The sequence below is a fragment of the Hemiscyllium ocellatum genome, chromosome 7 (genome assembly GCF_020745735.1).
Source record: "Hemiscyllium ocellatum isolate sHemOce1 chromosome 7, sHemOce1.pat.X.cur, whole genome shotgun sequence".
NCBI lineage: Eukaryota > Metazoa > Chordata > Chondrichthyes > Orectolobiformes > Hemiscylliidae > Hemiscyllium > Hemiscyllium ocellatum.
The window spans coordinates 105,086,887-105,105,911 of NC_083407.1; the positions used below are offsets into that span (position 1 = coordinate 105,086,887).

Genomic DNA, 19,025 nt, shown 5'->3' on the forward strand with positions numbered 1-19,025 from the left:
CCTTTCCTCCTATCAATACCTTGCTTATCTAATACATTTGGCATAATTATACCGTCCTCCACTGTGAAGACCAATGCAAAACATTGGTTAGAATTATCTGCCACTTCACTGTAACTTTATGCATATAAACTATTTACTTAAATGTTTACCACCACTCATCCACTGACTTGCTCCGCAGTCTATTTTTCCAGCCAATCTTAGATAACACCATAATCATACCATGTAACTGTCCTTACTTAAGTTGAGGACACTGGATTGAGACTAGAGGTTATCTCAAAGTGAATGTGAAATTCTACCATGTTGGAAATGCTACTCCCTCAAGGATCCTGAACCATGAGATCTCTTACTGATCCAATCTCACTGCACATAACAAGCGTTAAAATTGGGGTAGGTTCTGTAACATCCTGCTCAAAGAAGCAATCCCTGACATTATACAGGTTCGTCGATATTATCCTTGCTTATTTGATTTTGGCAGCCAATGAGCAGATTAAAACAACCATAACACCTCCCATTACTTTGTCCTATGAGACAAACATTTCAGAATCTTAAACTTCCCTCCCTTGCTACTACCTACCTCTTTCCAAATTCATCATGAGCTGTCCCACCTATAATTACGACTCACCTCTGCAATGACAACATTTATTTACAAAATTACCCCATATCCTTTTCCATTTTGCCTATTCGGAATACCCTCAAATAATGAATTCCTAGTCTTGGTCAACCTGCAACCCCATGTCCATAATGTTTACTAAGTCACACATATATTTCTATTTAGGCTGTCAATTCATCTACCATATCACAAATGCTACCTGCATTCAGGTAAAGAATATTAGATTTTGTTTTCGTATTTTAATTAGCTTTGGTCCGACATTCTGCTGCATTCATCTGTGTATATTTTCTACCCTTTAACAAATTTTGTTTGCGTCTTCTCTACCCTGTACCTCTGCTCTCATTTTTTTTCAAACATGATTCATCATCTGATCATGCTTAGTTCTATCTACAATCCTAGTTTTATGATTCAGCCACACACTAGTCCCAACAAAGCCTGCCCCAACAGGACAACTGTCTCTTTACTCAACAATGGTGCCAGTGCCACAAAAATCAGAACACTTGTCACCCATACCAATCTTTGAGTCAAGTATTTGCCTACCCGGCTCTAATTTGCACATAGCTCAGATTGTAACCAATGATGATTACTCTCAAGGATCTACCTCTAAAATTTAGCACCTGAGCGGCTCATAATCCCTTGCGATGAACCTCTTTCTTAATCGTACATCGTTGATAATTAATCGGATTACAACCGGATCCTTCTCATTCTACTCAAAGCTTCTCTCCAATCAAAAGATATACCACAAACCTTGGCACTAGGTAGGCAACACAGCTTTTGGGGATCTGTCTTTGCTGCAGAGAATAGTTCTAGGGGTCTCCAACTTACAAATGCCTGATTTAGTAATGTTTGTATTTATGAACACAATTCTATTCAAGGATGTAATTTAAAGATCTGATGTACAACGATTTCTTGAAATTATGAATAGATATTTTATGTTGTCTTCAATTGTGTCCCAACTTACATACAAATATTCTTGTGAACAGACTCAAAGCATCTTTCTTAGGCTCATCTAAAGCTCGTCTAAAGTGATCCCATACCTGTATCACTTAATTACATTAACCTGTTTGTGAACATGGACCAAACGTGACTGCCTCCTAAAACACTGATCAGGTACCTCCTTCCCTACTTTGTCCATCACTTGGATACCAACTCCAACTCTAAACTAAAGCTCCTTCAGCAGCCAACACTTGCTGCACATGTGGTCTCTGCAGCTGGGTTAAAGACCTGAAACCTCCTATCAAGCACCAGTGTGTAACACATGTACCATGCAGACTGCAATGTGTGAAGAAAAACCTTCTCAATCATCTCAGAACCACCTTATGAAGCAGAATTAGGGATGGACAATAAGTGAGGTTCCCATTTCATGAATGAATTTAAAAGGACTCATTCGAAAAAAGGTCATAAACGTACATATATACATAGAAATTATGTGAAGATGAATATCACAAATATAACATTCCTTGTTCAGCCTCTGCCACAGTGTCTGCTAATTCAATGCTTTTCAAGTGCCATTTGTCTAGACCCATTCTTCAGTGTGCAACTGTAACCAGAGTATGACCTGCAGCAGCTCCCTCTTCCCATATCTGCACTGTTGCATCTTGGTATCTCACAAGAATCAATCCTAGGCAGAGACCCATTTTTAATCTACACACTGCCCCTCGGCAACATAATCTGAAAATATGGGTGTTAGTTTTTACATGGTAACACCTAGCTCTACTTCAAAACCACTTTTTTCAACTCCTCCATTCTCTGAATCACCAGACTATTAGACATCCAGTAGCAGATAGGGAGAATTCCTTCAATTAAACATCAGCAAGATTGAAGCCATTCTCTTCAGTGCCCACTACAAATTTCCACTCTCTACCGAGTGATTTTCATCACTCTGATGCTGAACCAATGTTTGCTACTTTGATGTTACATCTGATGCCAAAATGGGCTTTGGGCACATAGCTGTGCCATCAGTAAGAGCACCCGTTTCTACCTGTATAACAGCACCCAACTTGACACACTCTCAGTTAATCTTATAGCGGTTTATGAAATCATGAGGGACATAGATAATGTGAATAGTCAAGTTCTTTTCCAAGGGTAGGGGAGCTAGGAAACTAGAGGGCATAAGTTTAAGGTGAGAGGGGAAAGATTTAAAAGGAATCCGAGGGGCAACTTTTTCCACACACAGTGTGTTGTGCATATAGAATGTGCTGTCAGCAGAAATGGTAGAGGCAGGTCCAATTATAGAATTTAAAAAAAGACATTTGGACAGGTATCTGAATAGGAAAAATGTTTCTATGCTTTATGACTCCATGAGTCGATCTACTGCAAAACATTCATCTATGCCATTATTACTTCAGACTGGTTTATTCTAACACATAAGGCTTTTAAGACTCTACTTTTTGTAAAAGTACTCCAATGCCCAAGTCTTTACGCACATAACATTCTGTACGTCTTCTGCTCACTGAAGAGGGCAGAGCGGCTGCCATGACCTATATGGACTTCAGTAAGTCATTTGACAAGGTTTCATATGGTAGACTGGTTAGCAAAGTTAGATCACATGGGATACAAGGAGAACTAGCCATCTGGATACAAAACTGCCTTGAAGATCGAAGACAGGATGGTGCTGCAGGGTTGCTTTTCAATTGGAGGCCTGTGGGGGTTGAGGGGGTTTGCTTATGAGGAGAGATGGAGAAGACTGGGATTATATTCATTGGAATTTAGAAGAATGAGGGGGGAATCTTATAAAAGCATATAAAATTATGAACGGAATAGATAAGATTGAAGCAGAGAGGATGTTTCCATTGGCGGGTGAAACTAGGACAAGTTGGCATCGAGTCAATAATATAGGGAACAGATTTAGGACTGAATTGAGGAGGAATGTCTTCACGCAGAGGGGTGTGAATCTATGGAATTCCCTGCCCAGTGAAGTAGTCGAGGCTTTCTCAGTAAATGCTTTCAAAGCTAAGATAAATAACTTTTCGAACAATAAAGAATTAAGGATTATGATAAGAGGGAAGGTAAGCAGAGCTGAGGCCACAAAATCAGCCATGATCTTATTAAACGGTGGAGCTGGCTCAAAGAGTCAGAAGGTCTATTCTTCCTCCTAGTTCTTATCTATATGTTCTGTGATCAGTGATGTGCCACAGGATTGGTGCTGGGTCCACTACTTTTCGTCATTTGGATGTATGATTAGTAAGTTTGCAGATGATACCAAAATTGGAGTTGTAATGGACAGCAAAGAAGGTTACCCAAGAATACAATGGGATCTTGATCAGATTGGCCAATGGGCCAAGGAGTGGCAGAAGGAGTTTAATTTAGATAAATGCGAGATGCTGCACTTTGGAAAGGCAAATCAGTGGAGGACTTATACACTTAATGGAAAGGTCCTGGGGAGTGTTGCTGAACAAAAAGCCCTTGGAGTGCAGGTTTGTAGTTCCTCAAAAGTGGAGTCAGAGGTAGGTAGGAAAGTGAAGACGGCATTTGGTATGCTTACTTTTATTGGTCAATGCATTGAGTATAGGAGTTGGAAGATCATGTTACTGCAGCATAGGACATTGGTTAGACCACCTTTGGAAGAGTTTGTGCAGTTCTGGTCTCCACCTGATCAGAAAGATGTTGTGAAACTTGAAAGGGTTCAGAAAAGATTTACAAGGGTGTTGCCGGGGTTGGAAAGGGAGACTGATTTGTCTGGGCTGTTTTCCCTGGAGCGTCGGAGGCTGAGAAGTGACCTTAAAGAGGTTTAAAAAATCATGAGAGGCAGGGATGAGGATAAATAGATAAGGCATTTTCCCTGGGGTGGATGAGTCCAAAACTAGAGGATGGAGGTATATTGTGTGAGAAGAAAAATTTAAACGGGACCCAAGGGTGGTGCATGAATGGAACGAGCTGCCAGAGGAAGTTATGGAGTCTGGTACAATTACAACATTTAAGAGTTATCTGGATGGGTATACAAAGAACAAAGAAAATTACAGCACAAGAGACCCTTCAGCGCTCCAAGCCTGTACCAATGCAGATCCTCTATCTAAACCTATTTCCTAAAGGTCTGTATCCCTCTGCTCCCTGTCCATTCATGCATCTGTCCAGATACATCTTAAATGATGCTACTTTGCCCACCTCTATCACCTTCGCTGGCAATGCGTTCCACCCTCTGCATCAAGAACTTTCCAAGCATATCTCCCTTAAATTTTTCCCCTCTCACTATGACTCACCTAGAACTCATGACCCCTAGTAATCGAGTCCCCTAGTCTGGGGAAAAAAAGCTTCTTGCTATCCACCCTGTCTATATTGCTCATGATTTTGTAGACCTCAATCAGATTCCCCCCTCAATCTCCTTCTTTCTAATGAAAATAATCCTAATCTATTTAACTTCTCTTCATAGCTAGCGCCCTCCATACCAGGCAACATCCTGGTGAACCTCCACTGCATCCTCTCCAAAGCACCCACATTCTCTTGGTAATGTAGCGACCAGTATTCCAAATGTGGCCGAACCAAAGTATTATACAACTGTAACATGACCTGCCAACCTTTCTACTTAATACCCCTTCCGATTAAGGAAAGCATGCTATATGCCTTCTTGACAACTTTTATCAACTTGCATTGCCATCTTCAGGGTACAATGGATCTGAACACCCAGATCTGTGTACATTAATTTTCACCAGGGCTTTTCCATTTACCGCAGTTGTTTGCTCTTGAACTGGATTTCCCAAAACGCATCACCTCACATTTTCCCGGATTGAACTCCATCTACCATTTCTCTGCCCAACTTTCCAATCTATCTATATTCTGCTGTAATCTCTGGCAGTCCCCTTCACTACCTGCTACTCCACCAATCTTTGTGTCATCTGCAAACCTGCTAATCAGAGCAACTATACCTTCCTCCAGATCATTTATGTATTTCACAAACAACAGTGGTCCTAGCACAGATCCCTGTGGAACTCCATTGCTCACATTTTTCCATTTTGAGAAACTCCTTTCCACTACTACATCCTGTCTCCTGTTCACAGCCAGTTCTTTATCCATCTAGCTAATACATTCTGGACCCCATGCACTTTCTCAGTCAGCCTGCCATGGGGAACCTAATCAAACCTCTTATGGAAGTCCATGTATATGACATTTACAGCCCTTCCCTCAATCAACTTTGTCATTTCCTCAAAGTATTCCACTAATTTGGTAAGGCATGACCTTCCCTGCACAAAACCACGTCACTGATAAGCCTAATTTCTTCCAAAGTAAGCCCCTATTCCTCAGTATCTTCGCCAGCAGCTTCCCTACACCGGACATTAGGCTCACTGGTCTATAATTACCCGGATTATCCCTGCTACTTTTTTTAAACAAGGGGATAACATTAGCAATTCTCCAGTCCTCTGGGAACTCACCTGTGTTCAAGAATGCTGCAAATATATCTGTTAAGGCACCAGGTATTTCCTCTCTTGCTTCCCTCAGTAACCTAGGATGGATCTCATTCCAACCTGGGGACTTGTCCACCTTAAAACCTTTTGGAATACCCAACCCCTCCTCCCTCCTTATGCCGACTTGACCTGGAGTAGAGTAATCAAACATCTAACCTCAACATCCGTCATGTCCCTCTCCTTGGTGAATACCGACGCAAAGTGTTCATTAAGAATCTCACCCATTTTCTCTGACTCCACATATCTTTCCTCCTTTGTCCTTGATTGGACCAACCCTCTCCCTAGTTAGGGTCTAGATTAGAGTGTTGTTGGAAAAGCACAGCAAGTCAGGCAACATCCAAGGAGCAGGAAAATTGACGTTTCGGGCAAAAGTCCTTCATCAGGAATAGAGGCAGGGTGCCTGCAGAGTGGAGAAAGTTTTTTTAATCTCTCCACTCTGCAGGCACCCTGCTTCTCTTTAATTGTGTTTGCTAAAGATATTTCATGACTGCTTTAAGCCCTCTTAATTCCTAATTTCAGACTGGTCCTACATTCCCAATATTCTTCCAAAGCTTCATATAGCTTCAGTCACCTAGACCTTATGTGTGCTTCATTTTTCCTCTTAGCTAGTCTCACAATTGCACCTGTCTTCAACGGTTCCCTAATCTTGCCATTTCTATCCCACATTTTCTCAGGGACATGCCTCGCCTGCACTCTAATCAAACTCTCTTAAAAAGCCTCACACATATCAAATGTGGATTCACCTTCATACAGCTGTTCCCAATCTACATTCCTCAGCTGTTGCTGAATTTCGGTATAGTTGGCCTTTCCCCAATTTAGCACTCCCTTAGGAGCACTCTCGTCTTTGTCCATGAGTATTCTAAAACTTACGGAATTGTGATTACTATTCCCAAAGTAAGCCCCTACTGGAACTCCAATCACCTGGCTGGGTTCATTCCCAACACCAGGTCCAGTATGGCTGCTTCCCAAGTTGGACTATTTGCATACTACTCGAGAAAATCCTCCTGGATGCTGCTTACAAATTTTGCTCCATCTAGACCTCTAACAACAACAAGTGAATTCCAGTCAATGTTGGGAAAATTAAAATCTCCTAACACCAACTACCATGCTGCTGCAACATCTTCCAATAATTTATTTACATATTTGGACCTCTATCTCAAGCTCACTTTTGGGAGGCCTGTAGCACAGCCCCAACATTCATACCACTCTCTTCCTATTTCTGAGCTCTGTCTATATTGCCTCACTGCTCGAGTCCTCCATCGTGCCCTTCTTCAGCACAACTGTGATATCCTCTCCGACTAGTAATGCAACTCCTCTACCCCTTTTACCTCCCTCTCTATCCCACCTGAAGCATCTATATCCTAAGATGCTTAATTGCCAATCATGCCCTTCCCTCAACCAAGTCTCTCTCATAGCAATAACATTATACTCCCAGGTACTAATCCAAGCCCTAAGTTCATCTGCCTTACCTACTAAACTTCTTGCATTAAAACAAATGCATCTAAGACCACCAGTCACTGTGGGTTCATCATCTGCACCGTGCCTACTCTTCACCTTCGTCACACTGACTTCATGATCTAGTTCCAAATGAAGAGAAGGGTTTAGAGGGATATGTGCCAAATGCTGGAAAATGCGACTAGATTAACTTAGGACATGTGGTCAGCGTGGACAAATTAGACTGAAGGGTCTCAACTGTGCTGTACATCTCCATGATAAACACCAGCTCAGCAGTGTTTCATCCATTTAAATTCTCATCCTTGCTTTCAATTCCTCCATAGACTAACTCTCTAGAACTGTAACTCCTGCAGTCAACACTCTTCAAAATAACTGCACTCATCTAATTCTGGTTGGGCATCCCTTAATTTATCCGAGATGCCTCATGCTGTGAACAATGCAAAGTGTTAAGAATACCACAACTCTTCACTCGTGAGAGCTGGCAGAGTACTTAACTAAATGAAGACTGGAATCCAAGACCATTTTATTTTGTGATTGAACAAACATGGATATCCATCTTAACAGAATCCAGTTCACAATTTGTCATTATAGTTGAACTTCTCATGGTTCCACATGGTAGACTGCAGGCAAGAGCCAGGCACTCACCCATTAGTGGCAATGATCCATTCACCTACTTTTGTGATGTTAGTTGAGGGATAAAGAATAGCCAGGACACCAAAGAACTTTTCTACTCCTAGAAACAGTATAATGTAACATTTTAGTTCCACCTAAGAGGACAGGTTTATTTAACATTTCATATAAAAGATTGTACAGTACAATGCAGACCTCCCTCAGCACTGTCTTAATAACATATTTAGTGCAGACTAAGTGAGCTCCTAATTGAACAATGTTTGACACCTTATGGTTGAAAAAGTATTTCAGGACTTTAATAAATGGGATCAAACTTGGGGGTGAGATTGATATCTAATAGAACAACTGGAATTAATGTCACAGTGATATTGTAGTAATTGCAAATTTAGTACTTCTGCACAAGTGTCAACAGAACCATATAGAAAGCTGAAAGTACTGTTTGTGTTGCTACTGATAGCTTACAAAAAAATGACTAGATCTGAAATTAACATGCACTACACACATGAAAACAAGTTAGGAGTAGGAATAGCTTTGTGAAGAAAGGAATAACTGGTTTAGCAAGATTGGAGTTTGAGGGACTCAGTAAATATATGAATTAATACTGACTCCAATTAGACTTCAGAGGAAGTATTAAGGTTTTACAACCTCCTACATTTACAGCACAGAATGTATTTTAATCAGTTTCTGAAAGCCATTTACTGAACTTCTACTATCCATATTAAAAATGACATTTTCGTCAAGTTCCAATCTGGTACCCTCTCTCCCTACACTTTACATGTTATGTCTTGTTGGGAAATTGGTGGTACTACTCATTCTATAAACTGTGATGCAGCATATATCTGTGCTTAATGATGGTTGGTACATGAATGAGCCCTCTGAGCATGTCTGAGGGAATTTCGTACATTGGAGTTGAATTCAGATGCTGAACAATACTTTCACTAAGTAATATATCATCTTGCTTACACACTGGCTGCTACATTTCCTACTTTAACAGAATTACACTTCATTAAGCTGTACTTGGGTGTAAAGCATTCTAGAATGACAACTTTTTTTCATTGATGGGATGTAGACAATGTTGGATGGACAAACACTAATTGCCCATCTGGCGTAGCCTTTTAGAAGGTTCTAGTGAACTGCTTTCTCAAATCACTGCAGTCTGTCTGTGGCATAGGTACTGTCACAATGCTAATAGGAAAGGAGTTCCAAGATTATGACTCACAATGCTGAAGGAACAGCAATGTATTTCCAAATCAGGATAATGAATGTCTTGGAGCTGTATTTGTAGGTGGTGGTATTGCCATTTATTTGCTGCCTTGGTCCTTCTATATCGCAGCTGTCATTGCTTTTGAAGGTGCTGTCTAAGGAGTTTTGGTGAATCTCTGCAGTGTTTCTGACAGATGATGTAGCATTGCTGCTGCATATTGCTGGTGGAGGAAGCGAGTGCGTGGAGGTGAGGCCAGTCAAGTGGACTGCTTTATACTGCATAGAGTCAAGCTTCTTCAGTGTTGTTGGAACTACTATCATTAAGCAGAGGGGGAGTATTCTACCACACTCCTGATTTGTGCCGTGTAGATGGTGGCAAGGCTTTGGAGAACTAGGAAGTGAGTTAAAGTCTGCATGATTCCTACTGTCTGACCTGCTCTAGTCGCTACAGCATTTATACGGCTAGTCAAGTTCAGTTTCAGGTCAGTTGGTCATCTGTTTATTTCTCTCCTTTTTAAAAACAGGGCTGTAACCTCAGAATTCCTCCAGTATTTGGCTTCTGCTACGTCTAAGAAGATAGATTGTGAGCAGAGTCTCAACAATTTAAGCTCATCCACTTTATAGGAATCTGGGATATTCCAGGCCCAAACAGGTGACTTTTCTACTTTGGAGTGCCACAAATCTTTTACGCAGCTCCTCTTCATCTATTTTTACCTGTACCAATTTATCGAATATTTTCTCCTTTATGGTGACATTTCTTCCCCTAACAAAGATTATGGCCAGAGTATTTATTTAGTACTCCAGTCAGTTTTTGTGTGAAAGAGATTATCTCCTTTCAATCCTAAATTTCCTTTGATTCCCTTTTTACTACTCACATTTGTAAGAATTTGAGTTCTCTTTTATGGGACCTAATGAACTATTCGTACAGTTTTCTCTGCTCTTAATTTACTTTTTCAATGCTACTCAGTACTTACTCTAAGTTGCTTGATTCTCTTCTGAATTATGAACCAGGCAGCCATCATAAGCCTCTTTCTGTTTCATTGTAATTTTTAGTCAATCATAAAGCTCTTGTGTGTTCCCAAACTAAGTCCTTTCTGAAGGGCTCCCATTGTTCAGTTATTGTTTTACTGACCAACCTTTGGTTTTAACCCACCTGAGAGAGATCTTTTATCAACTGACTTTGGTGAACAGATGAGTTGTTAGTAGCATTTTTGTATTAATACATTAAAGTGTTCCAAATTACTTCAATATATATTAAAAACATACACTGCACATTTAAAAGCATGTCTACACTATGGCACCAGAACTGAATTTCAAAATTTGAAAATATCAGATCTTATTTCAACCCAGTAGCAACACACCCTGTTCAAACCTACAGCAACTATAAATAGATTTTACATGCTGCCTGGTAATATGATGACTACTGATAGTCATAAAGGAACCATAACTTATGAGATTTACTTTATCAAGTTCACTTGGAAATATTTGACACATTATGGCTTACCCTAACACATTAATTATTCAACACAATCCCACATATCCTCACAAAAAAAAGAGTTACAAACACATTTGAAATCAGAAGTCAGTATAAGCTCAAACATATCTGCAAAAGATATTGAGAAATTTGGCAAGCTAGGACAGGAGAATATTAACATCACTGAACTTTGTAATTCACTCTATTCCTTAAACACTTACATCAGCAAGTGATATTGTAATAGATTTTGCATCAGTCAAACTTAATGCATGGAACACCATGTGTAAACAGGAAATTAATTAAAGTGTGGCCTTTTGATTAAGCCAAGATAACAAAATGCATTATTCATATGGAATTGATGTATTAAAAATACACCTTTTTGCCAAATTAAAAAGTGGCTGGAGAATGAAGCTCTGCAAAGATGATCAAAGTTTGTGAAAAGATTTGTAGCTCGGGTGCTCGTTGTCGTGGTTCTGTTCACCGAGCTGGGAATTTGTGTTGCGGACGTTTCATCCCCTGTCTAGGTGACATCCTCAGTGTTTGGGGGCCTCCTGTGAAGCGCTTCTGTGATCTTTCCTCCGGCATTTGTAGTGGTTTGAATCTGCTGCTTCCGGTTGTCAGTTCCAGCTGTCCGTTGCAGTGGCCGGTATATTGGGTCCAGGTCGATGTGTTTATTAATTGAATCTGTGGATCAGTGCCATGCCTCTAGGAATTCCCTGGCTGTTCTCTGTTTGGCTTGCGCTATAACAGTAGTGTTGTCCCAGTCGAATTCATGTTGCTTGTCATCTGCGTGTGTGGCTACTAAGGATAGCTGGTCTGTCATTTCGTGGCTAGTTGGTATTCATGGATATGGATCGTTAGCTGTCTTCCTGTTTGTCCTATGTAGTGTTTTGTGCAGTCCTTGCATGGGATTTTGTACACTATATTGGTTTTGCTCGTGCTGGGTATCGGGTCCTTCGTTCTGGGTGAGTTGTTATCTCAGAGTGGCTGTTGGTTTGTGTGCTATTACGAATCCTAGTGATCACAGTAGTCTGGCTGTCAGTTCAGAAATGATCTTGATGTATGGTAGCATGGCTAGTCCTTTGGGTTGCAAGGACTGCACAAAACACTACATAGGACAAACAGGAACAACTAGCCACGAAATGACAGACCAGCTATCCTTAGTAGCCACACACACAGATGACAAGCAACATGAATTTGACTGGGACAACACTACTATTAAAGGACAAGCCAAACAGAGAACAGCCAGGGAATTCCTAGAGGCATGGCACTGATCCACAGATTCAATCAATAAGCACATTGACCTGGACCCAATATACCGGCCACTGCAACGGACAGCTGGAACTGACAATCGGAAGCGGCAGATTCAAACCACTACAAATGCCGGAGGAAGGATCACAGAAGCGCTTCACAGGAGGCTCCCAAGCACTGAGGATGTCACCTAGACAGGGGACGAAATGTCTGCAACACAAATTCCCAGCTCGGCGAACATCTGTAAAGATGAATAATCATCCAATAAAGGAGAAAGTGTTTGGGATAGAAATGCAATATTGTACCACTGTGTCTCTTGGTTTGTCATAGTCATGTGAGCTCTACCACAAGATATTGACTGAAAACTAAGGAATCTAAGCTCCAGTACAGCACCAGAACTGAATTTCTAAATTTGAAAATATCAGAACTTACTTCAACCCCGGTAGCCCCACACCCTGTTCATAGGAATAGGTGTAGGCCATTCAGCCTGTCAAGCCTGACCTACCATTCAATATGATCATCGCTGATTGAACACTTCATTGATTTTTAAATTAGCCTACTTATGGAGGAACAGTTGAAAAAGTTCAGAGTTTTCCATTTTTCTACCCCCAAAGGCTGACCACTTTTGTGAAAGGTGACTCGATTTGTAGGACCTGAGATTAACACATGCTCACTAGTACTTTAGAACTGGATCTGTTACACAATACAACACAAGATACCACTGAATATAATCAGACAAATAAATTCATTAGGCAAAAGATATTTCTATCAAGGATGGCGACATACCTGTCCCCAGGCATGGGGCAAGCAGATTTCTCACTAAGAAGCTGAATTAGTTTGCAAACAAATGTACGTCTAGAAGGAAGCACAAGCAGGTACAGATGGTTACTGGATAGATATCAGCTGAAGATTTTGATGAATCACTGTATACCATACAACAGATTAGTTTGGTCAAAACTGAATGAGAACATCAGGTGTCAGATACTCAATGGCTTGTCACGTAACATCATGATCTGTGCAAATTGACCCAACATGACGGTTGAAGCTATATGACAGCACCATACTTGACCAAGAGAATAGATTGGTAAAAACAAGGACTGCAGATGCTGGAAACCAGACTCTAGATTAGAGCGGTGCTGGAAAAGCACAGCAGGTCAGGCAGCATCCGAGGAGCAGGAAATTCGACGTTTCAGACAAAAGCCCTTCATCAGGAATAGAGGCAGGGTGCCTGCAGTGGAGAGATAAATTGGGTGAAATTGAAACTATAATTCAATATTTACTAGCTTAGGGTGCAGAGTTACAATGGAAGAAGTCACTGCTGACCACTGTAAAATCGAGACGGAGCATGTCAGATGAATCTGAAGCTAAACAAGAAAAAAAATTGCAATTAAACAAGTCAATTCCACAAGTCATGTAATGAGAGCCATAGCTCTTTGCCTGGATTCTGAAACAGTGAGACCTATAACAGCAATGCAGCAGCCAACAGATGTGCAATGATTGATTGGATTTGTCAAATTTCTTGCCCAACTTGTAGTCAGAGTATGAATCATTATGCCAACTCACTACCAAAGATCAGCAGTGGTTTTGGGATACAAAAACAGAATTGCCCGTGCTGAAATCCTACAATGTAAATGACAAATGCAACCAAAAAGAAGTAGCAACAACAATCGTGTGCTTGTGCGTCCCAGTCATTAACATAAACAGAATGATGCTACTCACATTGAGAAAGACTGCCTGGCCATTGACTTCCCTAGCAAATATGTCTATTAACACTGACTAGCAACAGACAAACTGACAATTTAGTCGGACCACAGGCTACTTCAAAAGTATTTTCCTCAGACTGTCACTACCTGTTCCAAAGCATCTGCAAATAACATTATTCCAGTTAAAGCTATCATCTGCATGTGACATACAAGCAAAGGAAGCAGATAAATCACAAATGCTGTTGAGAGTAGCAGTACCTATGAAGAAAGCAGAAGATGCTTAGCATTTCATTCACCATTGCTATAAGTGACTATAACAAAAATTGGACATGATCCAATCCACAAATGAAACATCTTAACTACACATCTTCTGGGTTTTCACAGGAGTGGAATGTTGTTACTTTTGCAGCTTGATATAGAGTCACAGAGATGTACAGCACGGAAACAGACCCTTCGGTCCAACCCGTCCATGCCGACCAGATATCTCAACCCAATCTAGTCCCACCTGCCAGCACTCGGCCCATATCTCTCCAAACCCTTCCTATTCATGTACCCATCCAAACGCCTCTTAAATGTTGCAATTGTACCAGCCTCCACCACATCCTCTGGCAGCTTATTCCATATACACATCACCCTCTGCGTGAAAAAGTTGCCCCTTAGGTCTCTTTTATATCTTTCCCCTCACCCTAAACCTATGCCCTCTAGTTCTGGACACCCCAACCACAGGGAAACGACTTTGTCTATTTATCCTATCCACGCCCCTCAATTTTGTAAACCTCTATAAGGTCACCCCTCAGCCTCCGACACTCCAGGGAAAACTGCCCCAGCCTGTTCAGCCTCTCCCTGTAGCTCAGATCCTCCAACTCTGGCAACATCCTTTTAAATCTTTCCTGAACCCTTTCAAGTTTCACAACATCCTAGGAAGCAGACCAGAAATGCACGCAATATTCCAACAGTGGCCTAACCATTGTCCTGTACAGTCGCAACATGACCTCCCAACTCCTGTACTCAATATTCTGACCGATAAAGTATAGCATACCAAACGCCTTCTTCACTATCCTATCTACCTGCGACTCCACTTTCACTGAGTTATGAACCTGCACTCCAAGATCTCTTTGTTCAGCAACACTCCCTAGGACTTTACCATTAAGTGTATAGTCCTGCTAAGATTTGCTTTCCCAAAATGCAGAACCTCGCATTTATCTGAATTAAACTCCATCTGCCACTTCTCAACCCATTGGCCCATCTGGTCCAGATCCTGTTGTAATCTGAGGTAACCCTCAGATGTGTTACTACATTCAAAATAGAGGCAAAATTAACTAATAACATTGCAGATATCGGAAATATGAAATTGAAAAGAAAATTACGCACTTGGTTCAAAACTGCACAAAAATCTCTTGCAGTTTTGATGGAACGTCAATGACCTAAAACATTAACTTTTGTTTCTCACTCCACAAATACTGTCTGCCCTGCTGTTTCAGCCTTTCCTGCTTTTAATCAAAAAGAGGTTTAAAACATATTTGTATTTGAATAATCACCATCAAAACAAATTAATGATCCATCAATCTGATTGCTGCTTCAAGGGCTACTGTGTGCATAAAATGGCTGCCACATGATAACTGAGAAGCCTTGGTTACACTTCAAAACAATTTATTGCAATCAGGTATATTTTGAGGATGCAAAAGATGGGGTAAAAATGCAAATTCATTTTAAACATATCCCTCCAAACAAAAAGAAAGCAGGAAACAAACAGCAGGTCTAGCAATATCTTTGGTGAGAAGGTCAAGATGACCTTTCACCAAAATTTTAAAGAAAGGTCATAACTGAAACATTAACTGTTTCTCTGGACAGATGTTGCCCGACCTGCTAATTACTTCCAGCTTTTTTTTTGTTGGTTCAGATTTCCAGCATGCATAGCATTTGACTACTTTTTTTGTAAAGCTTGAACAGTGCAAACATACCTTCACCATAAAAACAAATGTTCAGCAACGTGGAAAAAGTGAAGGTTGGTCAACAGAGATCTTTCTTGAGCCAATATAAAAGATTTATTTCAGAAAATAATATTTTAGGATAAACTGTACATGTATACAAGATCTATTAGGGAACCATGCTTGGGAGGAACAGGTGACCTTGGTGCACGATTCCCAAACATCATCACCAACAAGAGGTTTTCTTTGCATCCTATCTGGCTCTGATGCAAATTAGCAGACTAATTGGTTGCTATGATTCATCAACAACTCTATTATTATTGCATCATGTACAACTACCATAACTACCTGCACAGTACAAGGGCCGTAGTATATTTTCTTCACAATTCCAATGTTCGGATCAAGGAGCCTGTGAATTCATACTGCATAACAAGACTTGAAATCTGTATCAGTGTGAAAAGACGCAAATACAAAACTAGACCTCATTTTATCAATGCTCTTATTCTGTTTCCATCTGACCATTGTTATGAATAGAGCCAGACAGCCAATTTCTGTTAAATAACTAAAAGCTGCATGTTGTGGACATCTAATTCAAAGGAGTTGAATATTTAGTGACTTAAAAATAACGTCATTTAGGTCCTTATAACCAGAGCTTTTGCTCTTCTCATAGGTTTATGGCACAGTGTATAAAGTATAAATGGACACAGTACTCCAAAACTGACACTACACTGCAATCTCACATCTCTAAGCATTCAGTTCCAAGTGTATTGAGACCTGTTTTATTCATGTATTCTCTAAACAGTACTTGGTAAGTAATCTTTGAAAATAAGGGCTGAGGGTTTTACTTACTTGACTCCTGAATATATTTAGGATTGCACAGTCATTTTCCTTCCTTGAGGACATGGGAACTGCAATCTGACCTGATAACAATGTCTGCATACTATCACAATCCTAGAGAGCTACGCTGAGAAGAGCATAAGCCATCTAAAGCAGAAAGAGTGAACGGTCAGAGCCAAATAACAGACAGTGCAACTGTTCTGTTAAGAATGCAGAATGAACAGACTTTATATTTATACAGCACTTATGAAAACCTCAAGTTATCCCAAAATGCTTTGCAATTATTAAAATATTTTCTGAAGTATAGCCACAATTTTAATGGAAATACACATTGCAGCCAGTTTATGAAAAGCAAAGCCCATAGCCAAAACTGTGTTAACCAAATAATTAGCTTTACTAATGCTGGGTCAAGGACATACATTGATTATGAAGCCAGGGAGAATTCTCCTAATTTTATTCAAAGTAGTGCCACAAGATCTTATGACCACCTGAGGACAACAAGGGTGTTCTAAACCACTGAACATTCACGGTGCTGCATCAAGGTGCCACAGAAGACTTTGTGCTCAAGTCTCTCCAGCACAGCCTGAACCCATGAACAAAAGGGCTCACAGTCAGGCTCATAATCTGCCCATACAAAAATGCTTTTTGCTATGGAAAAAAGAAGCCTTTGCAGAATTATAAATCTAAATATCAATGGTCGAAAACTAATCTACTAGTGAGGGTCAAGATGATGGCCTGACATCATATTCCCAAAGGGGTATTCAAAATTCAGAAATATACTCAAAAAAAGGCAGGCAGCTACCTGTCTATATTTAGTTCTATTGGTAAATCCCAACTCCAATCCCAAATGAATGCTTATCACACTCTGAATTTTCACAATACCAACAAGCACTGCACTTAGTGTTTTATGTGGAAAGCTGTTCCATAAATTCACAAGTCTATGGAGGATAGAAATAAACATCAGACCTCTTAAACCTCATGTCAGAGTTGTCGTAGTCTTACGCTCTCAACCTGTTTTAGCATTCTGTGCAAGCTAAGTGACCTATTTGCATAGGCATTATGTAACACAGTGTTTTAAAAATATGCATCATGCCTCAATCTTTTTCTTGTGAACACAGCCCAATTCAGAGACTGCTTTCATAGCCTGGATCCTCAAATTGTGGAATTATTGTCACACTTAACCAAGCAATTATTCTTTTGAAGATAAAGCCACCTTGAAATGCTATTTGCAATTTATCAAAGATGTATAAAGGTTAGAATAACTTGTTTCAACTCGCAATCAAACGCCCTTGAGCGTCACTACAGCAAATGGTGATCGTAATATGTTTGTGAAACTCTTACCAGTAAACTATTAATAATCACCAAATCCTTTTCTTCATCCACCTTTAAAGATCAACATATCTTTACCCTTGTGGACCTCATGTCTCATGAATTTACATATTAAAAAAAACAAACCATTCTTAAGCTGAATGACTTATTAAATTCCTTTGTGCAGTTCACAATCCTGAAAAATTTTGTTTTAACTTTCCAACATGCCCATAAACTGCACGAGTAAGAATAGAAACCAAAGATATTTAGGATAGCCAATATCTAAGGAAGGATTTTTTTTTTGCTTTTCAATAATTTCTTCATTTAGCTTTCATAATTGGAGGTTTTCCACAATCAGTGGAATCAATAGAATTCATATCCCAACAGTGAAGACGACAAAAATCAAAGCTAATTCATCCACAATTCATAGACAGTCTCAACGATATAATTTCCAATTCTCTCCTATTTGCATATACAACTAAAACTTTTGGGCTGACATTCCAGGGCAGTACAGAGGGTGCAGGATTTAGTGGCCGGCACAGTGGCACGCACTGCTGCCTCACAGCGCCAGAGACCCAGGTTCAATTCCCACCTCAGGCAACTGTTTGTGTGGAGTTTGCACATTCTACGTGTCTGTGTGGGTTTCCTTTGGCCGCTCCGATTTCCTCCCACAGTCCAAACAATGTGCAGGCCATGCTAAATTGCCTGCAGTGTTGGGTGAAGGGGTAAACGTAGGGGAATGGGTATTGGTGGGTTGTTCTTCGGAGGGTTGGTGTGGACCGAAGGGCCTGTTTCCACTCTAAGTAATCTAATCTAATCTAAACTAAAACAAGCCATTTTTTGAACGATGCACTAGCTCAAGCTCTCGTCAGGCACAATTTTGAACAAGAGCAGAGGAGTGCTTGCAGAATACTCTCAGATGAATTCCTCCAGCACCATTAGTGAAACAGGTTATTTGTTTATTATCACAATGCTGATTCTGGGACCTTTCTGGATGTAAACTGTTGTAATGCAGGAAAGGTTGTAACAATTAACACATTTCAATAAAATTATTTCATGGCTGCAAAGCACTTTACATATAGTGGCCATGAAAAGACCCCACATAAAAAACATGTACTTTTCATCTCCCTAACTGCAAGACTTGGTACACTATAATCCTTCAAGTCTGATTGCTCTTTGCAAAACATATTAAAATGAAAAAGAACACACACTATAATTCAAGGACAA

General features: G+C 40.3%; 1 protein-coding gene across 4 annotated transcripts in view; it reads right to left on the reverse strand.

Annotated features, from left to right (window-relative positions):
* Positions 1 to 19,025, reverse strand: part of creb1b (cAMP responsive element binding protein 1b) — an 85,137-nt gene that overhangs the window by 62,571 nt on the left and 3,541 nt on the right. Inside the window, exon 2 of one of the 4 annotated variants that reach the window (XM_060827622.1) lies at positions 12,809 to 12,877. The exons of the other annotated variants lie outside the window; for them this stretch is intronic. The gene's annotated coding sequence lies outside the window, so the exon portion shown is untranslated. The remainder of the gene's footprint in view (positions 1 to 12,808; positions 12,878 to 19,025) is intronic. 4 annotated transcript variants of the gene reach the window in all.